Below are 16,430 nucleotides of genomic sequence, written 5' to 3'. Positions count from 1 at the left end.
ATGACTGGTTGGATGTACGGATAGCTGAATTGATGAGAGGATAGATGGATGGTTGAACGGTTGGTTGAAAAGCTACATGGATTGATGGCTGGATATATGACTGGTTGAAAGGCAAATGGACTGATGGCTAGATGGATTGATGGCTGGGTGGATTACTAGATGTAGGGAAGGCTGTTGAATACAAGGCAGTGGGATGATTGACCAGATCGAGATACGGCTGAGGGGATGGATAGCCAGGAGCCTGAATGGCTCGTTGAACGGATGGATGGTTGAATGCATTGATGATAAGACGAATAAATAGCTTGTTGAATGGATGGAGAGATGATTATTTGGACTGATGGCTAGATCGGCAATGGACAACTACATGGATTGGTGACTGAGGGTATGCATGGATGGATGGCTAGATTTGCGATAAACAGCTTCATGGAGAACTGAATGGATGTGTGTATAGACGACCGGATGATTGATGGATGAAATGGTTGGATCGTTGGATGGATGAAAAAATAGCAGGATTGACGGAGGGCTATAGTGATAGATGGAAGGCTAGATGGATGGATGGCAGGATGGATGCATGGCTAACTCGATAAATAGCTAGATGAAAAAAAAGCTGGTTAGATGGACGAATGGAAAATTGAATGGATGGCTGGTTGGATGGATCAATTTATGGGCAGATGTACGGTGACTCGATCGATGCGTGGCTTGTTGGATGTATGGATTGATGGCAAGATAGATGAAAAGCTAGAAGGGTGGATCGCTTGAAGAATCAATGACTTGATGGGTGGATGGCTGATTGGATGAATCACTTGTTGAATGGACGGAGTGATGGCTAATTGGAAGGATGGCTAGATAGACGACGGGCAGCTGCATGGATAACTGATCGGATGCATGAATAGCTAGATGGATCAAAATCTATAATTTACCTTTTTTGCCAAAATTACAATATGAAACGGTGTTAACAATTTTTGAAAAATAGATGAACCAAATAAAAACTCTTTGCGTTTATTAACACTCAACACTAAAACATTGTGATTCATTTTATCGCTCATTTTAGGTTGCTAAAGGTTGGTCAACACGTTTCCATAAAAACGCGTTGGACAACAGCCCGAGTCAACACGTTTCCATAAAAAACGTCAGAAAAATGATACGACGGGAACAACCACGTATTGTGCAAGCAGCACGATACTTTTAGACGTCAGATTTTAATGCTAACGACCTTTGAAAACGGGGAGGATACTTGTATTCGGATATGATTTAGTTTTTTTGTTTTCCACGCTAAATCAGGTACCACAAATAATCGTCGGAATGGGTCAAATGATATATCATATTAGATACCTTATTAGACCTTTTCAAAAAACTTCCCAGTGTCGACAAAACAGATCGGAAAGTTTCAGTTTTAGTCTAATTACGAGCGAGTAAAACGATCGAACATTTTTCACACCATATAACTTCGGTCATTTTGCCTAAGAAAACTTGAGTTAATTTAGGCAAAGATAACGCTTATTTCTGCACTTATTGGCCATGAAGTTAATCTAAAAAAATCAAAAACTGCGAATTTTTTTTCTAACTGTTGTTCAATTTTGGAGACAACTGTTAGCAATTATGCTCAATTTGCTTATTTTCTACGCGTTTGTATATTTATCTCATCACATCGCGCACAAGAAACAACGATCATTTGAAAAAACTTTTAAGTAGTTATTTATGAAAATAGTCAGAAAACTCTGAGCTAGTTGCACAGCAACTGACTATCCTCATTTGTTTTTCAGTATTAGGTAAGAAAACAAGCGTTATCAAAAACTTATGCTGAAATACAGAAGCAATTCAACTTTTCACTCACAGAAGCGAATAGAGTAGATAGGTTAAGATCTTTAGAAAAATCTAGAGAACCCGGTGATCATCCTACAATCCTTGGTAGGAAATATCCAAATTTTGAAGCTGACTGACACCTAAGATAAGGCAATGAAATCATTATCAAAAGAATTGGGTCTTTCTAAGCAAAAAACTGTTTCGAGCTCAACGATTTAAGCATCTCGAGCATTTTTGTACAATACGAAAACTTTTCTCAATTGCAAAAACTCAATTTGAGAAAAAAACTGCGTAAGCATGATGGAAATCATTTCAAAAGAAACCGGAAACAGGCGAATGAATATTCACTGATATCAGTCAAGAAAACGTCAGAAATGCGTTTCTCGACAGTGACATTCTTTTTTAGGATTTCCTTTAGGAATCCGAATTATGACTGGAAGAACTTAAATAAAATGATAATTTCGATTACCTTAGAGCTTTATATCAGGTACCTTAAGTAGCAAGAACCCCCATCCCACACATTGTTCTTTCCCAACATTTGCAAAGTTATTCTTTTCGCAGTCTTATATCATTTCTTCAAAGTTTCACACGTTCAATGTAAATGAGTGTTTCCAAGCAAAACTACCAAAAATTTAATAAGAATAGCAGGTTACTGTGCAAGTAGCACAGAATGTTCCGACCACAGTCTTAAAAAAATACAAAAAAGTTTTTAAAAAATTGGTGTAGTTTTTTTCTGCGTGTTGTGATAGAAAAATCTGAAGGAAAAAAAGCACTTAGGCATATTTCAGAGTCATAGTAAAAAATGTCAATTTTAAAACAGTTTTTGTAGAAAAACTACTGGAAAAACGAAAAGTCTTAAATTATTAATTCGAAATTGGACCGAAAATCTAAAATTTTAAACCGGTTTTTCTCGACACTAAAATTTTTTTAAATGTCGTTCGTATCACGACTGAGTGGGCTTTAAAATGATATATTACTCAACCCAGTCTGATGACTAATTGTGGTACCTGATTTTAAGTGGAAAACAAAAAGCAAAAAAAAAACATAAACGCCCGAACATAAAGTTCCTCCCCATTTTCAATGGTCGGAACAACAACTTAAAATGCTGTGAAAACAAGGCTGCTTTGGAAATCTGAAGTCACTTCAAACAAAAAGTTGAAACAAAGTTGAGTTAACTGGATTCATACCTTAGAACTCACGATAATAGGCTCACACTTTATCAATATCACAAACTTAGCTTGAGGAGCTCAATCAATCGGTTTCAAAATATTAAATCGAACTCTTGAAAGCGAGGGAATTCAAAAATTCATGACCATTTTTGAAACTTAAAACATTTCACTTACTTCCCAGCTAATTTAATGTTTCATAATCAAATAGCGTATGTGCACTCCATTAGCAAATGAATTTGGTTTAAGCTTGATATGAAATCAAAAAGCGAAAATAGAAAAATCGAACTCGAGTGTGAAAAATTTTTAGGATTTTCCTGAAATCAAACAAAAAACAAGCAACTTACATCAATGTCTCCACTTGGTTCACTCAAATTTAACAATAGAAAAAATTCTGAGTCGACTTCATTAGTCGACTGTTGTTAATAGTCTTGATATTAGTTGGGATTGTAGATACTCTTTCGAAAGACAATTTTCATTTAGAACGAAAAAAAAAAACAAAAATGGTCAAACGCTGTGCAACTAGCACAGAATATTCCGACCATACAATTGATAAAACAGAAAAAAAGTTTGTTTAAATCTTCGAAAAAATAAGACTGCAGCTGATATATCCACAGATTTATAACCTTTTGAATCCTTTCCATTTTTTATCTTTTTGACCCTGAAATATTTTATCGTACAAATTAAGAAAAACTATCGCTGTCAGTTAAATTTTTGTCTGTTTAGCAAAAATTCAGACGAGTTTTTCTTGGCCAGGAATAAGTTTTTCCGGTAAATAATTTCCGCCATCCAATTCAATATTGAAAGGGCTATAATACCTCCGTTGACTACTTACGTTCGTAAGAGTAATCGAAACTTGGCAGAAAAACTCTTTTCTACGCCATACTTCTACAAACGTGGATGGAACAAAAGATAATTTAATCAAATTTCCACATAAAAATAGCACTGTAAGTTAGCGGATAAAAAATTAAGACTGATAAAAAAATTTAAGACTGTTACACAATAAAAATTTGACGACCAGTTCCTAAATATTTGAAAACACAGATAACCTGGAAATCAATACAATAAAATTTGACAAAAAAACGTTTTCTTACAGGTTGTTTTTTGCCATAAAGCAATTATTAGCAACTATCTGTTTTACCTTCGATTTCGCGACGACGAAAATATTTTGTCTAAAACTGTACGAAAATCCTTTTCGACAAAACACTGATCTGAGCGTAGGGCAATAGACAATGACGCCTCCACGCACAAAGACAACAACCAATAAAAAATATCTGCTAATATTCTGCCGACCAAATTGTAGCTAATAGTGCAATCAATGATTAACCAATTGATAACAAATTACTCAGGAATATTTCTAATTCATCAACCCCGTATTGTATCGCTTGACTAAGACTGCAATTAACCTGGTAAACTAGTACCATGTTCTCAATGATGTCGACGATGCCCCTGTCGCAGGCGTCCCTGATGAGTCTGGAGGCCCATGCACAAGGCAGCCACCAGTTCCAGCTCGCAGTCCTCTTTTCCTCATTCTTTGCTTTCGGTCACTTGAGCTTCTCCAACTCATGTGGCATTAACTCCTGCTTACTGTACAGCATCTCAAAGCCACTTGCTAGTCCCATGAACAAATATATGTCCACAAGGCTAGTTTTGTTGCAAAAAGACAGCACAAATACTTTTTTAAAAATTATGTAGTTTAACTTTAAATTCTTGTGCTTTGAAAAACTTTTGAACCACAAAAAAAACTTGGACGAATTTTGATTGAATAGCCAATTAAAGCTCTGAAAGCACAATTTTTGAAAGTTTATTCAACCAGATCCTTCGAAAAATTTCCAACTTCCGTCAAAATTTCGACCGTAAAACTACATATCTTAAAACGTAATTCTCCTTAAAATTACATACATAATTTTACGGTCGAAATTTTGACAGAGTTTGATGGAACTTTTTGAAAGAATCTCGAACTCAAAGAAACACTCAAAGATTGAGTTTTGGGAGTGCTTATTAGCAAGTCAATCATAACTCGTCCGAAAAATTATTTTTGCGGTTGAAAAACTTGATTTCAAGTTTGCGAACTTAACAATGTTTTTTGAGAAGCAAAAGGACGTGACTTTATGGAGCACAAAAACCTGAATAAGGCTGCATGCTATAAGAAAAGACTTCAATCTAGACACTTTTGGGTGCTCGGTTGATGACGCAACGTAGCTAAAATTCATTTCATTTTGATGACCAGCCGAATTAGTCTTATACTGCGGACTAAATCATAGTTTCTGTGCTTGTAAGTAGAGAAATCAAGACTAAACGACAACTTATTCGCCATCATATGTTAACTTTCGAGTTATATCGTTGTAACTTACCATCATACTTGACACTTATTAGAACAAAACTGCTCGTATCAAGGCAAAGTCTAAAATGCGAGGTCATAAAATTTTTACATACATTTTCAATTATTTTGTAAATGCTATCCTCACGCCACGTGCGGCGCAAAATGATATAATTCACATGAATCAAAAACATACTAACACACAAATTAAACAAAAAATGTGCTTTATTTCAATTTGAAATGATTAGGGATCCAAAATAATGCAAGCATATGCAACTCGTTAATATAACAATTGATCACAGATGAAATCTCTTTTTACTTTGAGCTAAAATTGTTTATATATTTCATATATGAAAAAAGGATTGCTTATTTTCTCACTCAAAACAATTTAACTATGTCAATCGTTACCTAAACAACTAACTTTGATTTAATCTCATCCCTGAACCGAAAACAAGACTTTAGCTTGATAAAATTTTCTTGATACAGAAAAAAATTAAAAGAATCATTTTTTTTCTTCGTAAGTATGATCATGTGTCCGAGTATTTGTCAAAATATCGGCTGCAAAATGTGTATTAAATGTTCATCAGCCAATTATGTTCTGAGGCAATGTTTCAGTTCTTAGAAGTGTCCCCTTTAAACTTTTTAAATCTTCAATCAAGAAAGATGGGTAGACTCACGCTCAGGGGTAGTTTAGGATGTTTGTCACTACCTTTAAGAAAAACAAAATTAGCTCAAAATTCGGTGTCTTACAAAACTCTGAAATGTTTCAACTTTTTGATGTCAAACGAATTGTTACCCCTCAACCTTAACAAATATTCTGACAAGCAAAAGAAAGATTTTTTTCGTCAAACTTAAAAAAAATATAACTGAATGACAATCGATTGCTGTTGACATGCTAATAGGATGATTATATGTGGTATCCAAAGGTGCAACTCTGATAACTCTGTTTTTGCCTTCACTTATTTACCTAGGTTTTCCTCGGGTTACTGCCAGTTGGGCTGTACTGCCCTGCCCGTACAGTAACCCTGATGCAGTTTATTAGCTCAATAATGTTCTCTTAACTGTATCTAAATTCAAACTTAAGAGTTTGCCAGCCCCTAGTCCCAACATATTATCCCATTATAAAGACGACTGCCCTGAGATTAAAATGCTAGTTGCACGAGTCATATTGCATTTAAAAACTATCTGGGGATATAGCTGAAAATTAATAGAGCTCACAAAAATGAAAAACAGTTTTTCCTAAAACGCTTCCAGCTTATGGTTGGTCCCGTAAAATTTTTCCTCAAACGCTTCCAGCTTATGGTTGGTCCCGTAAAAAATTTGGAAACCCAAATCAGATACAAAAAAAAGACGCAATAAGAATTGTCTTCTACTCTAAATGAAATTTTGAAATGAAAGTGGAATCATTCATAGTTCTTGTTTCCAAATGGAAAATATCGGAAAATAGCTAGCACTGTCTTATGATGATTTTGAAAGGAAACTATTGTGAATAGTCAAACAAACATTCAAAAATCATTACATTAACATACATAGGCTTATAATGGTTTTTCATAGCACTGTTTTCATAACATCTTGAAAAGTTATTCGGACTTTGATAAGCTCTAATAATGAGTAAGGAGCCTTTATTTTGGGTGTTCTGACATAAGTTTTAGATATAAAAGTCCGATTTGCCAGTAACTAGGAAGGATTAAGTACTTACTAATTTGAGAATTCGAGGTCAAATAATACAAAAGGGATTTTAACTGCCATGGTCTTAAACGACATTGTGTCGAAGCATAAGGAAAAAAATAGGGTGCACATTCCGTCACTTACTTCAAATATCGGATCAAAAACAATTGTTTATACACACTAAGTTTTTAACAGTAGTACTTGATTATTTCATAGGTTTCGTAGCTGGCCATTGAAGAAAAAAACGCGCCACTGGCCATTACACTCAGACGTCAAGCAACCCTTTGCAACATTTTGAAAGAATTCTAAAGCAAAATCTAACATGCAGTTTTATTCGAAATACAGAGAATTGCATGGAACTCTTTCAGAAACATAGCAAGCAGCGACAGTATATCAAGCCAAAAAAAAGTATTTTTTTTCGGCTAGAATTTTTAGTCTGCAATAGCGTCTGTTGTATTCAGTTCAAATAAACCGTTGCGGCATGAACAAAACAAGCTAATATAAGTTCGCAGAAAACTATTTTAGCCAAGCAGAGCCGTTCGAAAAAAAAAACATAAATTTAGCCTTTGAGAAACTAATAACAAAAAAAATCTGTTAATCATTAAGTACTCAGAACTGTTGAGTATTTCAAATACCATTGTCTTTTCTAACAAGGTACTTCAATAGCCAAGATTGCTAGACTAATTGACTCGGTATTTTGATTGCCAATTTTTTAAAAATGCACTAAACCTATACAGCAACACAGATGCCACGGTATTCTTTGCGTACACGCGCGATAAAAAACTAAAAATATTTGAAACACTTTCTTGATGGTTTCAAAAACTACTAGCATACGCACGATATCTACTACTAGAATATGCGACAAATTCCTATCTGACAGTAACACAGGCGAAGCGTGATTCGCAATACTTGCGATTCAACACAAACATATGGTACGCAAGCCACTAAGATGGAAAATTTTGCACCCTAATTTTTTTTTCGTCTGTCAAACGATGCAAAGATAAACGAAGAAAAAAAAACAGGTTTAACATAGACCGAAAGCATTTAAGCCAAACTAAAAAACGGAAAAAAATGAAACAGAAAACACACAAAACTTTGGATTTCAATTATCTGATCCATTGGATTTTGGGAAGCAGAAAATTTCTATTTCGCAAAAAGTAAAGGCGCCGCTAGAAGTAAAGGTCCCTCAGTTCTATTTAGCAAAAATTACAGGTCCGGTCCCGCCCTGCAGAGAACTTGAGGCCTTTCGTATCTCAAGCATGACCGCTACCTCAGCGGCAAATGGGTAAAATAACCAAAAAAAATTGAAAATCTAATGAAGCAAGTTGATATACATCACTGTCTCCCGTGCAAATTATGCAGTAGCATGCCGAGGGGCGATCGAACCACCTCAATTCTTGAGTACTATACTATTTTTTTAAAACCAAAGGGTCCCTCCTCTGGGTACATTTTTACTTTACACATTTTATGAGAAAAAAGTTCAATTTCTTTCGAAGACGCCGTCGGCGCCTCATCAAAGATTACTAAACGTGCAATTATGAGGCATGCTTTTTGATGGGTACCTGTCAAGCGGGTAACTTGAAAAGCACTAATTTACACCTCATTTTCTCGATTTGAAGCCTCAAATTTTGAACGCATTTTCACACCTCAAATAGAGAGGTAAAATGTTTACACCTTCACACCTCAACATTTAGCATCTCTAATTGAAGAGTCTAATATTTTCTCGAGGGAGGTGGGGTCATATTTCAAAAAAAGCGAAAATTGGGAATTTTTTTTTAGCTCGATCAAACTGACTTCCGAGTTCTCCCAAAGCACTAAAAAGACCTTTTGGCTTAACTTTTCTACGCTGTTTTGGCCAGTATTTTGAAAAAAAAACAGGCCAATAAGGCGTTTTAAGGCACTTTTGATAAAATTTTGACCAAAATATTGCGTTTTTTTTTCGGCGCGCTTGTCTCCTCAAAATTATTAAATTAGAAAAACTTGAGGAAAAACTTGAGAATAAACTTTGGGGTACGTAGACAAACAATGGACGTCTCAAAATAGTACAAAGGGGTGACCCCATGGGTCGGCAGGGGTCAATTTCCTGAGGAGGGGGAGGTCGAGGGGGAGGGGGAGGGGGCGTCTGCCCTCTTCCTTCCACCTAAATCTGCACCTGACTAAAACCTCTTATTACTGATACCGAAATGTCCACATGATCATCAAAAACCAGCTTCTTTTCCGAAACTCACAAGATGCGCTCATTCTTCCGGAAAAAAAGCAAAAAACTCCCTTTCCGGAATCGGATTTTTCTGCAGAGCAGAAGTCCCCTCTCTGCCAACTTTTCTGTCTGCCTGCTGAACTAAAATTATCTGAAGCCAAACTCGAGCCAGGACGTGTACCTTTTAGCAGGGTTCCAGACGATGAGCTCCCTCCTCTGCTGGCGCCCCTTGCTTCAATCTGTGACCTCTACCTTTCTTCACTGTCCTCGGGGAGCAGCACCGCCTTGTCTTCGCCGATAGTCGGTCACTACCACTTGAATGGACCTGAGATGCCAATCAACGAAAATATCCAGCTTCTGGAGGGTGGTAATGAGCCACCATTTCTCACCATTAAATGACCAACTAAAGAAAAAACTTAGCAAATTATGTGAAGTTTTTTTTACATGAATAAGTTTCTGGTGAATATATTGATAAATTCTACAGATACCAATACCTTTGCAATACCCATAACAATACCCAAGGGTAAATGAACAGAAAAGTTATTTCGTTGTTTATAGCTGATCTTCCCCTGTATAAGTACTACAAGCTTCACCCTCCACCAATGATCATAGATCATGGTGTACCCCAATCAACCAGTATTTTAAGCAGCCCCAGATGCTCTTGGTGGACCTTTTGGTTACTTTACTTGCCATAATTGTTGTTCCCACCATTTGAAAAATGTGAAGGAACTTTGTATTCGGTAAGATTTAGTTTTGTTTCTTTGTTTTCCATGCAAATAGAGGTATTTTAATTAGTCATCGGAATGTGTCGAGTGATATATCATAATTAAAATAAAATTTTGAAATGAAAGTGGAATCATTCATAGTTCTTGTTTCCCAATGGAAAATATCGGTAAGCTAGCACTGTCTTATGATGATTTTGATGTGAAACTATTGTGAATAGTCAAATAAACATTCAAAAATCATTACATTAACAAACATAGGCTCATAATGGTTTTTCATAGCAGTTTTCATAACATTTTAAAAAGTTATTCCGACTTTGGTAAGCTCTAATAATGAGTAAGGAGCCTTTATTTTGGGTGTTCTGACATAACTTTTAGATATAAAAGTCCGATATGCCAGTAACTAGGAAGGATTAAGTACTTACTAATTTGAGGATTCGAGGTCAAATAATACAAAAGGGATTTTAACTGCCATGTAGTGAAATTATTTAAGTGTGAAATGCCATGGTCTTAAACGACATTGTGTCGAAGCACAAGGAAAAAAATAGGGTGCACATTCCGTCACTTTCTTCAAATATCGGATCAAAAACAATTGTTTATACACACTAAGTTTTTAACAGTAGTACTTGATTATTTCATAGGTTTCGTAGCTGGCCATTGAAGCAAAAAAGGCGCCACTGGCCATTACACTCAGACGTCAAGCAACCCTTTGCAACATTTTGAGTGTATTCTGAAGCAAAATCTAACAGTTTTATTCGAAATACAGAGAATTGCATGGAACTCTTTCAGAAACATAGCAAGCAGCGACAGTATATTAAGCCAAAAAAACTTCCTCTAATTTAAAAAAAGATATAAAATTTTGTGTCTGCAATAGCGTCTATTGTATCAAGCTCAAATAAACCATTGCGGCATGAACAAAACAAGCTAATATAAGCAAAGCAGAACCATTCAAAAAAAAACAATCATTAGCCTTTGAAAACCTAATTAATATGAAAATATGGTAATTTTATATCATTACGTACTCAGAATTGTTGAGTATTTCAAAGACCACAGTCATCTCTTACAAGGTATTTCAGTTGCCAAGATTGCTCGACTAATTATCTCGGTATTTTGATTACCAATTTCTTTTTTAAAAAACGCGCTAAAACTATGCACCAAGACAGATTCCACGCAATTCTTTGCGTACATGAGCGAAAAAAGTGAAAATACTTGAAAAAACCTTCTTGATGGTTTGAAAAAATGCAATATTCTAGCATACGTACGATATCTACTTCTAGAATATGCGACAGATACTTATCTGAAATTAACACAGGGAAAGCGGTGATTTGCAATACTTGCGATACAACACAAACATTTGGTACGCAAGCCAAAAAAAGTAGCCACTAAGATGGAAAATTTTGCATCCTTATCTTATTTCGTCTGTCAAACAACGCAAAAGGAATCCGCAACATTTCCACTTTTCTTTGATGTTTTTTTGCTGTTTTGGATTACACAAACAAATACTTATAATCGCTCCAAAAGGCAAATTTGCGGAATCCGCAATTGTATTTGCGGAATCCAGAACAGTCTGTGGAATCCACAAACAAATTGGTTCCCCCTTTTTAACTCTAAACAACTTAACACCCTACAATTTCACTCCCTGCTTTTTGTTGCCTTAGCAATATAACATCGCTACATTTTAAAACAATTTCTATGACTTAACACCGTTTTAATCCAAAATGAAAAGAAAACTTACTTCAAAGGGGATTTCGGTAACCATCAAAGAATTAAACGAGAGAAATTTTTGCCATTTAAAGCCAGACAGATTTGCGCAACTTAATTCGCGTAAGTTTTGAATAGAAATGACCTTGCAAATGATTTCAATGAAACGTTTCAAACCAAAATGAAATGGCCTTGCCAATATTTTCAATGATTCATTCCAAAATGAACCAAAAACAAGCAATAGTTCAATGAACTTCAAAAGCCCGCAAATAATTAGACGTCCTTTGACTTGGCCTAATTTTCTAGACATTTTCAGCCGGTATAGAAATTAAAAAAAGGTTTAACCAATGCCAAAAAACTTAAAATCTTTATTTTTAGAATCATTCTCGAACTTAAACTTATGACCTGATCGCTTTGTAAACTTTTTTTTGAATTGTTGGCACATAAACGCAAAGCTTAAGGGTTTGCCAGCCCGTAGTCCCAACCTAGCATCCCGAAAATAAGGGCGATTGTCCTGGGATTAAATTGCTAAGGCACGAGTCATGTTCTTGCGTTTAGTTACGTTTCCGGGAGTCTGCAAGGAAACGTCTTTTCAAAAAAAGCTGACAAAAATTTCAGTAGGATTAAAATTTGAATTTTAATAATACGAAAGAATAAACAAAAATGAAATAAAATTTACAATAGTTTAACACAAGCTAGATAACGCTCTGAAAAAGTACAGATCAGTTTTGTCTTCGTAAATGGACATTATGTTTTGTACTCTTTCATTTAATAATCGATACTTTTACTTTTTGGTGAACTTATGGCCACTCGATGCATCAAAAAAGTTGAGTTTTTGTACGGAAGCGTCTTTTTGCAGGCTACCCACTACTTTCCACATATTTGGGTGGGCTCCGCTGAAATATGATTGAATCCCGAAATGCCATCCCTCGACAGCATTTGTTCGAGCAATCCCCATCACGGCCGCATCTCGCTGGTTCCAAAGGGAGGGTGGGAATGAAACTTCACGGTTTGGCACCAAGCTTTTTTTATAAGTAGAGCCGAAGTACAGACACAACTCGTCAATTTTGTCAATTTTCTCGGGTTCTAAGCAATTTCTGTCGCATACATTTTGAATTTCCTGAACGATCATGTCATAGGAATCGCCGATCTTTTCATTTTTTTTTCAAATGCAAGGGATGGCAGCATTTTTAAAGCCAGCGCTAAGTCGTGAATCGTTTCGTAGGTCACTTTCAGACCCAATTCATTAATTTTTCTCATGTAACTCTTGGAAAGATGGAAAAAACAACCCGATAAATGTGCTTCGGGGAATGTTTTTTTTTTTGGAAGGACTGAAGAGCAGCTTGCTCAAAATCTAACAAAAATTTTTTTCAGGCCGGCAGTTGGGTGCTAAATCAATTAAAGCCTGCAGGAAGCGATTGTAGGTTTTTTCGGTTTTGTTAGGGAGGAAGGCGTAAATGCAAGCTGGCGCAATGCCAGATACACTAACATGAGTTGAATAAAGCTGATAGAACATTTTTGGAGTAATTTTGAAAGTGAAGATGAAACTGTGAACTCGAAAGAAGACTCAATCATAATGTGTTTATTGTGTTTGCGTATGTTTATCACTTGAGTAAAGTATAAAGTGACTGTCAGAATTTAATTTTTGTCAAAATTTTTACGTCAAATTGTTTTGAATTAGCACAAGCCGCTTTTTTGGTAATCATAATGGTTTAGCGAAAAGTCGAATTGAAAATAAATTACGAACTTGTAGATAAGAGTCTTAAGTAAATTAGGAAGCCTCCTTGTAGCATGTATAACTAAGATAAACCAAGTTTTTCATTATGGTGCGTGTGTTAATTGCAGGATTAACTTTGGTGTGATAAGAGTTAAGATAAAGAATTCATACAGCATTAGATTTAGTAGTGAAATGACTAAGTGTTAAAAAGTACGGTGTTAAATTGTATGTCATTAAATTGTAGGACACCAAACAAATTATAAGACATAGGTATAGTTAGATTGAGATGTTGCGGAGTCCGCAACTTTGAGCGGAATCCGCAAATTATAAGTGGAATCCGCAAATTGTAAGTGGAATCCGCAAATTATAAGTGGAATCCGCATTTTGTTTGCGGATTCCACTTATATTTTGCGGATTCCACTTAAATTTTCCGGAATCCACTTACAGTTACGGAATCCAGAACAACTAGCTATATTTTCTCGTTGCGGAATCCGCAACAAAACAAATGTGCTGACAAAATTTACGTTACAGCTATTTGTACGCGGAATCCACGAAGTTTTTGTAAGTGGAATCCAATTACTTTTTGGAACATGTTTAAAGATTTGTCTCTGGAATTCAGTAACATACAGACACAAAATTGTGCGCTTATCCAGTGCACGGTTTGGCCTCGTGATAAAAAAAACAGTTTTAACATTGACCGAAAGTATTTAAGCCGACCTAAAAAACGAAAAAAAAAATGAAATAGAAAAAATACAAAACTTTGGATTTCAAATTATCTGATCCATTGGATGTTGGGAAGCAGAAAACTTTTATTTCGCAAAAAGTACAGGCGCTGCAAAAAAGGTCCCTCATTTCTGTTTAGCGAAAAGTACAGGTCCGGTCCCGCCCTGGAGCGAGCCCGAGGCCCTTCTTGTCTCAAGCATGACCGCTACCTCAGCGGCAATGGGTGAAATAATCAAAAAAACTTGAATTTCTAATAAAGCAAGTTGATACACATCACTGTTTCCCGTGGGAATTACGCAGTAAAATGGCGAGGGGGCGACCGAGCCCCCATCAATGTTTGAGTACTATACTATTCTTTTTTTTACCAAAGACTCGCTCCTCTGGGTACATTTTTACTTTATACATTTTATGAAAAAAAGTTCATTTTTTTCCAAAGGCGCCGTCGACACCACATCAAAGATTACTAAATGTGCAATTATGAAGCATGTTTTTTACGGATAGCTGACGAGTAACTGTCAAGTGGGCAACTTGAAAAGCACTATGTTTCAAAACTCCAATTTACACCTCAATTTCTCAATTTGAAGCCTCAAATTTTGAACACATTTTCACACCTCAAATAGATGGGTAAAATGTTTACACCTTCACACCATAACAATTAGCAGCTGTAATTGAAGAGTCTGATGAAACCTTTGCAATTAAAGAGTCTGATAAAATCAGTGAAACTTTGGCATAAAAACTACCTCAATCTCGACAAAAACCACTTCAATCACAACCCTACAATACTCCAAACTGTCATTCAAACTAGGTGGCGGATCTAGGATGTTCTCGAGGGGGGGGGGCATATTTAAAAACAAATTCAAAAAGTTCGTCGATCTTTTTTTTAGGTCGACTCAACTGATTTCCGAGTTCTCCCAGAGCACTTAAAAAACCGTTTTGGCCAAACTTTTTACCCAGTTGTGGCTAATATTTTGAAGAAAAAAAAACAGGCCAAAAAGTCGTTTTCAGGCAAGTTTTGTATGCGTTTGACCAAAAAAATGGGTTTTTGGCGCGCGTTTCCCCCTCAAAATTATTGAATTAGAAAAGCTTTAGGGTTCGTCAACCAACAATGGATACCTCAAAATAGTAAAGGGGTCCACTCCCTAAGGAGGGGGAGGGGGCGTCCGCCCCCTTCCTCCCACTCAAGCCCGCACCTGATTAAAAACTCTTATTACTGGTCCCGGAATGTCCAGATGATCATCAAAAAACAGCTTCATTTCCAAAACTCAAAAGATGTGCTCATTCTTCCAGAAGAAATCAAAAACTCTCTCTCCGGAACCTGAATTTCCTACAGAGAAGAAGTGCGCTCTCCACCATTTTTTCAGTCTGCCTGCTGAACTATAACCATCTGAAGCCAAACTCGAGCCAGGACGTGTACCTTTTAGCAGGGTTCCAGACGATGTGCTTCCTCCTCTGCTGGCGCCCCTTGCTTCAATCTGTGACCTCTACCTTTCTTCACTGTCCTCGGGGAGCAGCACCGCCTTGTCTTCGCCGATAGTCGGTCACTACCACTTGAATGGATCTGAGATGCCAATCAACGAAAATATCCAGCTTCTGGAGGGTGGTAATGAGCCACCATTTCTCACCATTAAATGACCAACTAAAGAAAAAACTTAGCAAATTATGTGAAGTTTTTTTTACATGAATAAGTTTCTGGTGAATATATTGATAAATTCTACAAATACCAATACCTTTGCAATACCCATAACAATACCCAAGGGTAAATGAACAGAAAAGTTATTTCGTTGTTTATAGCTGATCTTCCCTTGTATAAGTACTACAAGCTTCACCCTCCACCAATGATCATAGATCATGGTGTACCCCAATCAACCAGTATTTTAAGCAGCCCCAGATGCTCTTGGTGGACCTTTTGGTTACTTTACTTGCCATAATTGTTGTTCCCACCATTTGAAAAATGTGAAGGAACTTTGTATTCGGTAAGATTTAGTTTTGTTTCTTTGTTTTCCATGCAAATAGAGGTATTTTAATTAGTCATCGGAATGTGTCGAGTGATATATCATAATTAAAATAAAATTTTGAAATGAAAGTGGAATCATTCATAGTTCTTGTTTCCCAATGGAAAATATCGGTAAGCTAGCACTGTCTTATGATGATTTTGATGTGAAACTATTGTGAATAGTCAAATAAACATTCAAAAATCATTACATTAACAAACATAGGCTTATAATGGTTTTTCATAGCAGTTTTCATAACATTTTAAAAAGTTATTCCGACTTTGGTAAGCTCTAATAATGAGTAAGGAGCCTTTATTTTGGGTGTTCTGACATAACTTTTAGATATAAAAGTCCGATATGCCAGTAACTAGGAAGGATTAAGTACTTACTAATTTGAGGATTCGAGGTCAAATAATACAAAA

The sequence above is a fragment of the Symsagittifera roscoffensis genome, chromosome 5, assembly GCF_963678635.1.
Source record: "Symsagittifera roscoffensis chromosome 5, txSymRosc1.1, whole genome shotgun sequence".
Taxonomy (NCBI): Eukaryota; Metazoa; Xenacoelomorpha; order Acoela; family Convolutidae; genus Symsagittifera; species Symsagittifera roscoffensis.
The sequence above is the reverse complement of the archived record's forward strand: the minus strand, read 5'-3'. Positions refer to the sequence as shown.